This window comes from Phyllostomus hastatus, unplaced genomic scaffold (assembly GCF_019186645.2).
Source record: "Phyllostomus hastatus isolate PE091 unplaced genomic scaffold, TTU_PhHast_1.1 phas_contig_86, whole genome shotgun sequence".
NCBI lineage: Eukaryota > Metazoa > Chordata > Mammalia > Chiroptera > Phyllostomidae > Phyllostomus > Phyllostomus hastatus.
The window spans coordinates 93493243-93505933 of record NW_025333977.1 but is presented as its reverse complement, the minus strand read 5'-3'; positions in this window follow the sequence as shown (position 1 = coordinate 93505933).

Here is a 12691-nt window from a genome sequence, read left to right as displayed (position 1 = left end):
GGTCAACTTGGACGAGCTTATCTTGTGCAAAAGAAAGTTTGGGGGGATTTTAAAGCAATAGCTGTCTCAACTGCCCTTCAATATCCATATATACTTTTGTACATTCCCTCTGAATTTCAAGGGAAATAAATTTTTCCTAAACAAAACCTAACCAAAATTAACTCTTGGAAGTATAAGAAAAATATGACTGCTTTACAGATATTTCAAAAAGCAGGTAAAAAGGAAAAAAAATCACTCCCCACCCCATCATTTCAACAGAACCACATTTATTTTTATGTATTTCCTTCCCTTCTTTTCCATATTTTTTCTTTCCATGGATATTTTTCCATAATTATAATAATGGTATATATATTTTTATACATCAACTTCTCATTTCTGAGTAATTTTAGACTTATAGAAAAGTTACAAAAAGTAGTTTGAGAGTTCTTATATATTCTTTACCCAATTACAGTTTTCTTTAATGTTGCTATCTTTCATTTTTTCAAAACTAAGAAACCAGCATTGATACATTACTTTTAACTAAACTCCAGATTTTATTCATATTTTGCCAGTTTTTTCCTCTAATGCCCTTTTTCTGTTTGAGGGTCCAATCCAGGGTAACACATTTCATTTAATTAGCATGTTCCTTAGGCTCTTCTGGTCAGTGAGAGTTACTCTGTCTTTCCTTGTTTTTCATGACCTTGAGAGTTTTGAGTACTGGTCAGGGATTTTGAAGAAAGTCCCTCAAATTGGGTTTGTCTTATGTTTTACCATTATTAGACTGGTATTATGGGCTTTTGGAAAGAATACTGCAGAAACGATGTCCCCAAGTCAGGGTACATATTGTCAACATGACACCCCTAAATGATGTTAACCTTGATCACTTGGTTAAGATAGTGTTCGTCAGATTTCTCGTGTCAAGTTGCTATTTTTCTCTTTTCATACTCTTTTTAAGTGAATCACTAACTCCAGGCCACCCAAAAGGGGAGAGGGGATTAGAGGGAGTCTGGAATTCTTCTGTGAGGAAGATTTGTCTCTTCTTCCCCATTTATTTATTTATGCCATTATTTTTATTAATATATTTTATTGATTATGCTATTACAGTTGTCCCATTTTCCCCCTTCACTCCCCTCCACCCCGCACACCCCCTCCCATTCTCCCCCTTTAGTTCATGTCTATGTGTCATACTTGTAAGTTCTTTAGCTTCTACATTTCCCATACTGTTCTTACTCTTCTCCTCTCTATTTTCTCCCTACCATCTATGCTACTTATTCTCTGTACCTTTTCCCCTCTCTCCTCCTCCCACTTCCCTGTTGATAACCCTCCATGTGATCTCCATTTCTGTGGTTCTGTTCCTGTTCTAGTTGTTTGCTTAGTTTGTTTTCATTTTTGTTTTCGGTGTGGTTATTAATAATTGTGAGTTTGCTGTCATTTTAGTATACATGTTTTTATCTTCTTTTTCTTAGATAAGTCCCTTTAGCATTTCATATAATAAGGGCTTGGTGATGATGAACTCCTTTAACTTGACCTTCTCTGAGAAGCACTTTATCTGCCCTTCCATTCTAAATGAAAGCTTTGCTGGATAGAGCAATCTTGGATGCAGGTCCTTGCCTTTCATGACTTGGAATACTTGTTTCTAGACCCTTTTTGCCTGTAAGATCTCTTTTGAGAAATCAGCTGACAGTCTGATGGGAACTCCTTTGTAAGTAGTAGGTAACTGCCTCCTTATCGTTTGCTGCTTCTAGGATTCTCTCCTTCATTTTCATCTTGGCTAATGTAATTATGATGTGCCTTGGTGTGTTCCTCCTTGGGTCCCACTTGTTTGGGACTCTCTGAGCTTCCTGGACCTCCTGGAAGTCTATTTCCTTTGCCAGAATGAGGATGTTCTCCTTTATTATTTGTTCAAATAACTTTTCCACTTGTTGCTCTTCCTCTTCCCCTTCTGGTACCCCTATAATTCAGATGTTGGAATGTTTAAAGATGTCCTGGAGGTTCCTAAGCCTCTCTTCATTTTTTTTTTAATTCTTGTTTCTTCATTTTTTTTCTGGTTGGATGTTTCATCCTTCTGGTCCACTCCATTGATTTGAGTCCCAGTTTCCTTCCCATCACTATTGGTCCCCTCTACATTTTCCTTTATTTCACTTAGGGTAGCCTTCATTTTTTCATCTAATTTGTGACCAAATTCAACCAATTCTGTGAACATCCTGATTACCAGTGTTCTGAACTGTGCATCTGATAGGTTGGCTATCTCTCCGTCACTTGCTTGTGTGTTTTCTGGAGCTTTGATCTGTTTTTTCATTTGGGCCATTTTTTTTTTGTCTTGACGCACCTGTTATGTACTAAGGGGCGGGGCCTTAGGTGTTCACCAGGGCAGGGTAACCCATGTTGCTGGGTTGTGATGGTATATGTGGGGCAGGAGTCTGAGAGGGAACAATGGCGCTTGCTCTGCTCTCTGCCAGATTTCAGTCACTTCCGCTGCTTCCCTCAAGCAAATTGGGCCCTTCTGGTGCTGATTTCCATTTGGGTGAGTTTGTGTATGTTCTAGGACCCTGTGGGTCTCTCCGATGAACTTTCCTGTGAGGCTGTCAGTTTCTCCTGCTGCCACCTCAACCCCCACAGGAGTTTTCAATTGGTGTTTTGAGGCTTTATTTCCCTGCACTGGGACCCTAGGTTGCACAGTCTGTCTTGCTCCCCAGTTTCGCCTGGTTTACCTGCGCACGAATGTGGGACCGCCTGGCCTGCCAGCCGCCTTGCGCCTCCACAATCCACCACCTCTCTGGGTCCTTCCACTGCCACCTTGCATGCCTGGGGTCCGCCAGCTGCCGCCTGTGTGCCCGGGGTCTACCATCCACCACTTTTTTTTTTTGCCATAAGCCCTCTCTGCCTGGATGCCCAACTCCTCCCTCCTACCAGTCTGGATGAATGTTTCTTCTTTAATTCCTTGGTCGTCAGACTTCCATACAGTTCAATTTTCTGTCAGTACTGGTTGTTTTTGTTTCTAAATTGTTGTCCTTGTTTTGGTTGTGTGAGGAGGCACAGAAATGAAGAGAGGCTCCACCTCTACCTATGCCTCCATCTTGGCCAGAAGTCTTATTTATTCCATTATTTATATCAGTATGGATTCATATACACTTGACATATACGTTTTCCTTCTTTTTTTTTTCACAATGACAATGTATTACAAGATTTTTTTCCATGTTCGTATCATGGTTTTTGTAATGATCATTTTAATGGTTGCATCTATGTTTGTATACTTTCCATTATTAACTTTGCATTCTTATAAATTATGCTGCAGTAAACATCTTTTGAATGCGTTGTTGTTGTTGTTGTTGTTGTTATTCTATTATGGTTGTCTCAGTTTCTTCCACTTTGCCCAGCCTACCTCCACTCCCACAGTCAGTCATCACACTAATGTCCATGTCCGTGGGTCAATCATACATGTTCTTTGACTAGTCCCTTCCCCCCCGTTCCACCATTATTTGCCCACCTCTCCTCTGGCTACTGTCAGTCTGTTCCATGTTTTCATGTCTCTGGTTCTATTTTTCTTGTTAGTTTATTTTTTTTAATTGGATTCCTCTTATAAGTGAGATCATATGGTATTTGTCTTTCACCAATTGGCTTATCTCACTAAGCATAATATTCTCCAGTTCCATCCATGCTGTTGCAAAAGGTAGGAGTTCCTTCTTTCTTTCAGCTGTGTAGCATTTCATTACATTTGTGTAAATGTACCATAGTTTTTTGATCCACTCATCTACTGATGGGCACTTAGGCTGTTCCTAGCACTAGGCTATTGTAAATAGCATGTCTATGAACATAGGGGTGCATAAGTTCTTTTGAATTGGTATTTCAGGATTCTTAGGGCATATTCTCAGCAGTGGAATTGCTGTGTCAAAGGGCAGTTCCATTTTTAATTTTTTCAGGAAATTCCAAATAGTCCTCTTACTCTTAGCCTATGAAGATCTCAAGTCTAGGTTAAATGTGGAGAAAAGAAACCTGAGAACTTGATGGAAATCAAAGTCTGGCTGCCTGTGAACCACACCAAGTTTGTAACAACAAAGGTCCTTAGAACAAAAAAAATTGTACTGACTATAAGCTAGTTTCCTATTTCTGGTTGGAACACATTTGGAGATTTTATCAGTTGCAATAGCCCTTCTTAGGGCTTTAACATTTTTCTCTCAGCTTACCTTGTAGATGTGAAGATTTTAAATAATTAGGGTATTTTTAGGACATAAAAATGTCATCATATGTCTTGGTTTAATCTATGGCAAGCAAAAAGCTGGCAGTTTAATAATAAAGTGAATGAAGGACATTTGGAATGTTATCTGCTCTGATAATGATTGCTGGATAAAACAAAAGAGAATGATTTCAGAAAAAGTAGTTGAGGGAGGAGAAGGGAGATGAGAACATTTTTATCACTTCAAGATTTACACTCTGTAAAAATCAAATCAAATCAAATCAAATCGAAGTAACCACCACATTTGGTGGTAAACCAAAGTACCACACCAGATTTGGTGGTAAAAGTTAAGACAGCTAAGAGGGGATGTAGTCAGAAGCAAGGTCAGAATACTCTCTGTCCCTTGTCTCACTTCTGATCATTCTTGTTCCCACTGAGAGGCAGGGAGGGGAAAACATCAAGAACAGAATAAACCCCAGGTGGTTCTCCCACTCTCTAGGAAGTCAAGTCTATTTACATAGAAAGCCAATGAATAGTTGACCCACATAGACTCTGAGGTGGTGGGCACCCATAGAACTTGTCTATATTAGAGTCCCCTCTGGATCCCTTGTCTGGGGAAAATTAACAGGGACAGCTTAAAGACAACCCATGCAATTAGGCTAGAGAGCCCCAGGATCAGTTGGCTTCATATTAATCTCAGATTTGGGTGAATGTTCTATTGAGACTCTTTTGGTTGGAAGAAATCATATCTGCTCATGCTGGTAGTAATAAGGTAGAGAACAATCATTATAAAGATTCATGTGGCAAAAAGGAAAATGGACCAAATTCACCTGACTGCAGGACTCCAGTGACTACAAGGGAAAGGGAGACAGCCAGGAAGAGCATAGGTGGACTGACCCTGTCAGGGCCTACTTTCTGCCTAAGAGCCAGATGGGTTCTTCTGGCTTCATTTGGAAGGGTTTGTGCTGGGTCTTTGGGGCTATTGAGTTCCAACAGAGGAAGGGCTGCTGCACTTAGGGTGATTTGATGCAGACCCTGGCTTGTGGGGTCTGCCACATTGTGGATGAAACACAAGAAATTCATGCAGACTACTGAGTCCTGTGGAGGAAAAGGGACAATATGGCTTCCCTCTCAAGGAGAGAAAAAGCCTCAGCCCTTGCCTTGACTGGCCTTTATTTCTTTTCTGGGCACATTACATGATGGTCCTCATTTACTATGCACAGGTTTGCTTTAGGTGGTTACCTTTTACAGAAAACAAAGGAGACAATGCCACTAATTGCATCGCAGAATAAGGGTATTTGCAAATGCAAAGGGAAAAGTGGTTGAACTGGTCACATTCATCCTTGGAAGGTTTAGCATGGATTAGGAAGTTACAGTAAGCACTTGCTGTCTCAATTCAGGGTGAGGGAGTTTTAGCAAAAGTAGTCTCATAGCAGCCTAGGTACAATGCAGGCCTGATTCCCCACAGGAGAACCTATCCATGGGCATGGGTTTTGTCTGGGCCTACACCATGCAGAACAGTCTTCTGTAGTGATTAATGATGATAACTCAACAGTGGTAAATCAGGGCCATTGCTGCAGCAAAAGCAATCCTTGTCAGCAAGGACCCTCAAAGTGTCATGTCATCTGTCCATTTGCCTCCACATAGGACAGTTCCTTACATTCAAATGGTCACCTGGTAATTCATTCAGTATTTCCATTCATTCACTTGTTTGTTGTTCTATTAGGGAATATACTAAATAATAAGACTGTATGAGAAGTGATCTAACAGTAGGTTTAGAGAGCTCCAAGGACTCACAGAGGCTGAGTACAGTAGGATGCAATCAGGAAAGCCATGATATAGCTGAGTTATTTCTTTAAAAGAGGAAAGGTTAAGGTGTATTTGGGAAACTGGTGGTTCAGGGAATGACAGGAAATCTGACCAGGAAGCTAAAGTGTGGCCATATATTGAAAGATTCTTTTTTTTAATTATATTTTATTGATCATGTTATTAAAGTTGTCCGAATTTTCCCCTTTTGCCCCCCTCCATCAAGCACCCCCCGACTCTCTCAGGCAATCCCTACACCATTGTTCAGGTCCATGGGTCATGCATATAAATTCTTTGGCTACTCTTTTTCCTATACTGTACATTACATCCCCATGGTTATTCTGTAACTACCTATTTGTACTACTTTATAACCACCCCTCTTCATCTATTGCCCAAAACCACCTCCCATCTGGCAACCATCAAACCATCTCCATATCCATGAATCTGCCCCTGTTCTTGTTTGCTTTGTTTGTTTTTTAGATTCAATTGTTGATTAATATGTATTTATTGCCATTTTATTGTTCATAGTTTTGATCTTCTTTTTCTTAAATAAGCCCCTTAACATTTCATATAATAATGGTTTGTTGATGATGAACTCCTTTAGTATTTTTCTTGTCTGGGAAGCCGTGTATCTGCCCTTTGATTCTAAATGATAGCTTTGCTAGGTAGAGCAATCTTGGTTGTAGGATCCTGCTTTTCATTACTTTAAATATTTCTTGGCAATCCCTTCTGGCCTGCAAAGTTTCTTTTAGAAATCAGCTGATGGTCTATAGGAACTCCCCTATTGGTAACTACTTTTCTCTTGCTGCTTGTAAGATTCTTTTTTATCTTTAACCTTTGGTATTTTAATTATAATGTGCCTTGGAGTGGGCCTTTTTCATCCATCTCATTTGGCACTCTCTGTGCATTCCATTTCTGTGAATGTCTACTTCCTTTACCAAATTAAGGAAGTTTTCTTTCATTATTTTTTCAAATAGACTTCCAATTTCCTGTTCTTTCTGTTCTTCTGACACCCTATGATGCAAATGTTGAAATGCTTGAAGTTGTCACAAAAGCTCCTTACACTGTCCTTGTTTTTTCAGATTCTTTTTTCTTCTTGCTGATCTGATTGTTTTTTGCATCCTTATGTTCCAAGTCATTGGTTTGATTCTCAACTTCATCCACTCTGTTGTTTTGCTGTAACTTGTTCTTTATTTCAATTCATGTATCCTTCGTTTCTGAATGGATCTTTTTTATGATGCTGAGGTCCTCACTAAATTCCTTGAACATCCTTATAACAAGTGTTTTGAACTCTCCATTTAATAGATTGCTTATCTCCATCGTGTTGAGCTCTTTTTCTGGAGTTTTGATCTGTTCTTTCATTTGGGCCATGTTTCTTTGTCTCTTTGTTTTGGCAGCCTCCCTGTGTTTGTTTCTATGTATTAGGTAGAGCTGTTTTGACTCTGTGTCCTGGTAGTGTGGCCTAATATAGTAGTAGTCTTGTAGGGTCCAGTGGCACAGCTTCCCAGATCACTCAAGCTGATTACTCAAGTTGTGCCTTTCATGTGGGCTTAGTACACCCTCCTCTTGTAGTTGAGACTTGATTGCTCTTGGCAGGTCAATGGAAGGGATTTACCCAGGCCAGTCAGCTGCAAGGATTGGCTGTGACCACTGACCACAAACATCCACCCACCGTGGAGGATCAGCTGTGCAGGGACAGGACAGTGGTGCTCCAACATGGTCTATAGCTATCCACTGGGTGTGCAGACTCTGGGGTTTCCTTGGTGGTGCAGGCCAAGGTCAGCCCTCACCTATGTTTTGTCTGGGGCCACCCTGTATGGGTTATAAAGCAATCTGATATTGTTGCTACCTGTGCTAGGCTTGGAGATTGTCAGACCAAGCCGTTATGAATCTATGCTGGCTGCTGCTAGTACAAGTCCTGGGGCCACTTAGCAAGAGGTAAGAGGGCTGGGGGCTCACTGAGGCCAGCTGTTGCTTATTCGAGAGGATTTAGGAAGCTGTGGAGCATGAGCCAAGACCAGCCATTTATATGGAAAAGTCTCCGTTAACAGCTTGTGTGGGCCCATAAGTTGGATGGGACAAAGTCTCAGGGGATCTCCAGGATGGGGCAGTGTTAGGTTTATTGAGTCTTACATATGGCATCCTCCTGTAGCTCTGCAGGGGGATGGTTCAGAAAAGGGACAATGGGCTCTGCCCACTTTTCTGTCTGCGAGAAAGCTGTCCCCAAGCCCTCACCTTGATGCCAGACATTCCAGTTTCTCCCAGTGTGCCACTGGCACCTTTCAAGCTGCTTGCGCTGGAGCTCAGAGGGAGTGAGTCTGAGTAAGTGTGTGTTAGTTCTTTAAGAGGAACTGCATGGGACTCCAGAAGTTTCTTCCACTGACTCAATCCCCAGTTTTTTGCAGCCAAAAGTTATGAGGACTTATCTTCCTGGCACCGGAATGCTGGGCTGGGTGGCCTGGTGTCAGGCTTGAACTCCTCACTCCTGAGATGTCCCTCCCAAATTTTTATCCCCCCATATGGATGTGGGTCCAGCCTGTTTCACATCTCCCCGCTCCTACCAGCCTGGATGGATGTGGTTTCCTTAATTCTGTAGTTGTCAGACTCTACTCAACTTGATATTTGATGGTTCTGAGTGATGACTGCTCTAAAATTTAGTTGTAATTTTGATGTGCTTGTGCAATGAGGCAAGCTGTGTTTATCTATGCTGCCATCTTGACTGGAAGTCTCTGAAGATTCCTTATGTGCCAGGGAAAGGGACCAAACATTATCATATGGGGGAGAAAAATACTGGTTTTAGGCAAGGGAGTGTGATCCCACTGTAATGTTTTTTTCTCCTTCCTACTGCTCCAATCTCTTTATCCTCACTCTGAAGGGCAATTTGGAAATACTTATGCAAACTGAAAATGCACGTACATTTTGTGCCAGTCATTCTACTTTGGAAAATTTATCCTACAGATATACTTGCACCTGTGTGAAATGATATATGAATAGGTTTTTCATTGCCGCACTGTTTGTAATAATAAAAGACTGGAAACAACTTAAATATCCATCAATATATAACTGGTTGAACAAATTATAATCCATCCATTCAATAAAAAATATGCAGCTATTAAAAAGAATAAGGTAACTTTTCATAGATGATATAGAAATTTCTCTAAGACTGTTAGCAAAAAAAGAAAAACAGAAAAAGCAACATTAAGAAATGTATAAATAGCATGCTAATTTTTAAAGAAGGGTAAGTGAAATAAGACAGTCAGAGAAACACAAATTCCATATGATCTACCTTATATGTGGAATCTAATGAACAAAATAAACTGATGAACAAAATACAAACAGAAGCACTGATACATGGAATAGACTGACATCTGTTAGAGAGGAGAGGGGCTGGGGAATTGGATGAAAGGTGAAGGTATCAAGCCAAAAAAATTTATATCTAACACATAGACACAGACAACAGTGTGGTGACAGCCAGAGTGAAAGGGGTGGGAGGTAGGTGAAGGTGAGCAAAGGGGGAAAAATGGGGGGGAAAGAGACTTTACTTGAGGTGATGAGTGCACCATGAAGTGCGCAGATGATATTTTGCTGGGTTGTATATACTTGAAACCTGTGTGATTTTGTGAACCAACATCTCCCCAATAAATTCAATTTAAAAAGAGCACCCTTGCTCTACCTAACCAGGTTGGTTAGAGCATTGTCCCAGTACACTAAGTTTGTGGGATCAATTTCCGGTCAGGGCACATGATAGATAGATGAAACAACAAGTCAATGTTTTGCTCTCTCTCTCTTTCTCTCTCCCCCACCTTCTGCTCTCTCTAAAATCAACCAATAATTAAAAAGAAAATTTTAAAACCCTTAAAAAAAGAATGGAAAAGAATAAGAATAAGAATATATATATATATTTTCTCACTATATATATAAAATACAATTGCTTATATTTGCATAAAGAAACTCTAAAGATAAGCAGAAAAGTAATGAGTGGCTACCAAAGGGGGCAAAACAGAAACTGGGCACGTGGCTATAGAAATGCAAGGGAGACTTTTCACTGTATGTCTTTGTATGGATTGTAAGCATGTAAGTATATTAGAATATTAAGTTTAAATATTATTAAATAAATGAGAGACAGAGTCAGAGAGAGAAAGAGAAAGCTCTTTCATCCCCTTTCCCTCTGCAGACCTCATTTCCCGCTTTTCCCTTTGTCAGGACTGTCCTCTAGTTAATTTGTGGTTAGGGGCTCCCAGTGGTAAGGGCACAAATACACAAAACTTATTCAAAACTTATTTTAGTCCTTTGTGTAGAGACCCATTGTTGGCATCTAGGTTGATTTCTTTCAATTCTAAGTAAAAAAAAAAAAAAGCTGGAGGGGAGGAGCAGAGGAGAGAAAGGTGAGGGGTTACTTCGTTTCCCCTCACTATTGCTAGTGCTAAAGTAGTTGTGCTTGCTGTGGAAGCTTGGGGGAGAAGATGAGAGGCTGGCAGTGGGCCAGCGAGGAGAGAAAATGATTTGGGAACTACAGACGTCACTGTTTGAAAAGAAAACAGGTGAGAAATTCCAGGGTTTTGACAGAAAGAAAGGACTTACTGTACCTAGGGCTCCTTGCCTAAAGGTTATAGGTCATGCAAGCTGCGCTGCTGTTCCAGACTTGTGTCTAACTGGTCTGCTGTAGACTCTCAGAGGGCTGGTCACCAAAACTCCTACCTATATCCTAAGAACCTTCCACCACTCAAGGTTTATTCTCACCTGGCTGGTGAGTGTACCTTCAAAGCCAGAGCACAGCTCTTTGGGTTTTCAGTTCCTCCTCCAGAAACAGTTCACAGAACTGAGAGTGGCAAGTGTGTATGCAAAGCACACCATGTTCTCCACGCTTTTAGGAGAGTAGTGCTAGGCAGATCCTCCTTCCTTTTCAATCACATTCCTCTTTGATCCCAAGAACATAAGGCTCACAACAGGAAAGTCTGGGCCATCTGGCAGCCACTATCACTAAAATTTTTAAAACAAGCAGTTTGATACCCTAGAGCACAGGTGGTAAACACAAGGCCCACAGGCCAAATCCGGCCCTCCACCTTGTTTTATGCGGCCCGGCACCTTGTTTCTACCCGGTGGCAGCACCAAGCTCTGGCTTAACTATTAAGTAGTTACATTTATACAGTCCTAAAATTATATTCAGCCCCTTGAAGGCAACCACCAGGCTGATGTGGCCCCTGGTAAAAATGAGTTTGACACCCCTGACCTAGAGATTGGATATGGGAGAGGACTGTAGTTGATGAGAGCAGAAAAGCCAGGATATGGTGGGCAGAGTGACCCCTTTCTCCCATACTCTAACCAAAAGTTCAAAGGAAAAATGAAGCAGGGATGGGCCTCACTTAAACCAGCATTCTGTAAAGATTATGCCTACTCTTTACCATTGGAGGGCATAGTAAACCCACATGCACTTGGGGCCACAGAGTGATGAATAACATCAGTGCCACAAAGGATGACTGGCCAGCTCACAGTTCCCCTTTCTTTGGGGTGTGACTCTTGTGTTCAGGGGTGAGTCCCCATAACTCTCTCCTCTGGCATACTTTGCTGGCAGTTGACTCCAGAGAAGGTCTGCAAGTCCTGCAGCTAAAGTTCCCAGAATGAAACCTGGTCTCACTGTATACCTTTGTATGGTTTGAGACCTAGTTGTTCATTTTCCTTGGATTCTATAATTTATGCCAGTATTTTCCCAATATCTTCCCTCTGGTCTTTTGTTCCTTGCTTTAAAATGTCAGAGCAGAAGCTTTGGAATTTACCTTGTTTTTAGAGGTTTTTGGGTAATGAGGTGTCAGTGAATGGCGATGGTAAGCCACACCCTAGTCCGCTGTCTTTCCTGAACGACCGCAGCCCTCTCCCTAGGAGATATCCCACTGCTTCTACTCTTGCTTTACTCTACTTATTCTCTGCAAAGCGGACACTGACATTTTAACCAGAGCAGCTACTCCTCTGATTAAAACTCTTCCACGGCTTTCCAATGTTTAGGATAAACTCTAAAACATTTAGTAAGTCCTTGTAGTTCCTTGCCCAAACTCTTCCTGTCTTGGGATCCTGACATGTGCTAGTCCAGGTCTGGAGCCCTTTTCTCCCCATCTTGAGCCTCATTCTTTGGGTCTTGGTTGAAGTATCGCTTTCTCAGGAAACTTACTTTTTTCCCATCTAAATTAGTCCCCCTTGTGGTTTATTTTTAAATAGTATTTACACTTTTCCTTCATAGCACTTATTACAGCTTGTAATCACATACTCATTTTGGCAACCTTTGGGCAGAGTCTGTCTCCCCCACAAGACTCTTAGCATCTTAAGGGTAAGAACTGTCTCCATTTTGTCCCCTTCTGTAGCCCAGGAGCCTAACACAGAAACCAGAATACAATAGATTTCCAAATATTTGGTGGATGATTAAATAGGACAAGACTAGCGTGAACAGAGTTGGTTGAGATGTAAGATAAGAACCTGATTTGTGTGCTAGCAGTACGAAAGGAATGAGATGGGGTTAATTTAAAGAGGAAAATCAACAGAATGACAGGTAGTGGGAAGGAGATAATACTTTACTAGCTGAACATGCAACCTGACTCAGAGAAGGAGTCAAAGACAACTACATTTTCAAACTGGGGTCACTAATAGTTAGATTTGGGGAAATAGGATATTTATGTTGGTTTAGATATATCAGTTGGATATATCAGTTGGATGAATAAAGTCTTAGAAGGGGACATGTGTAGA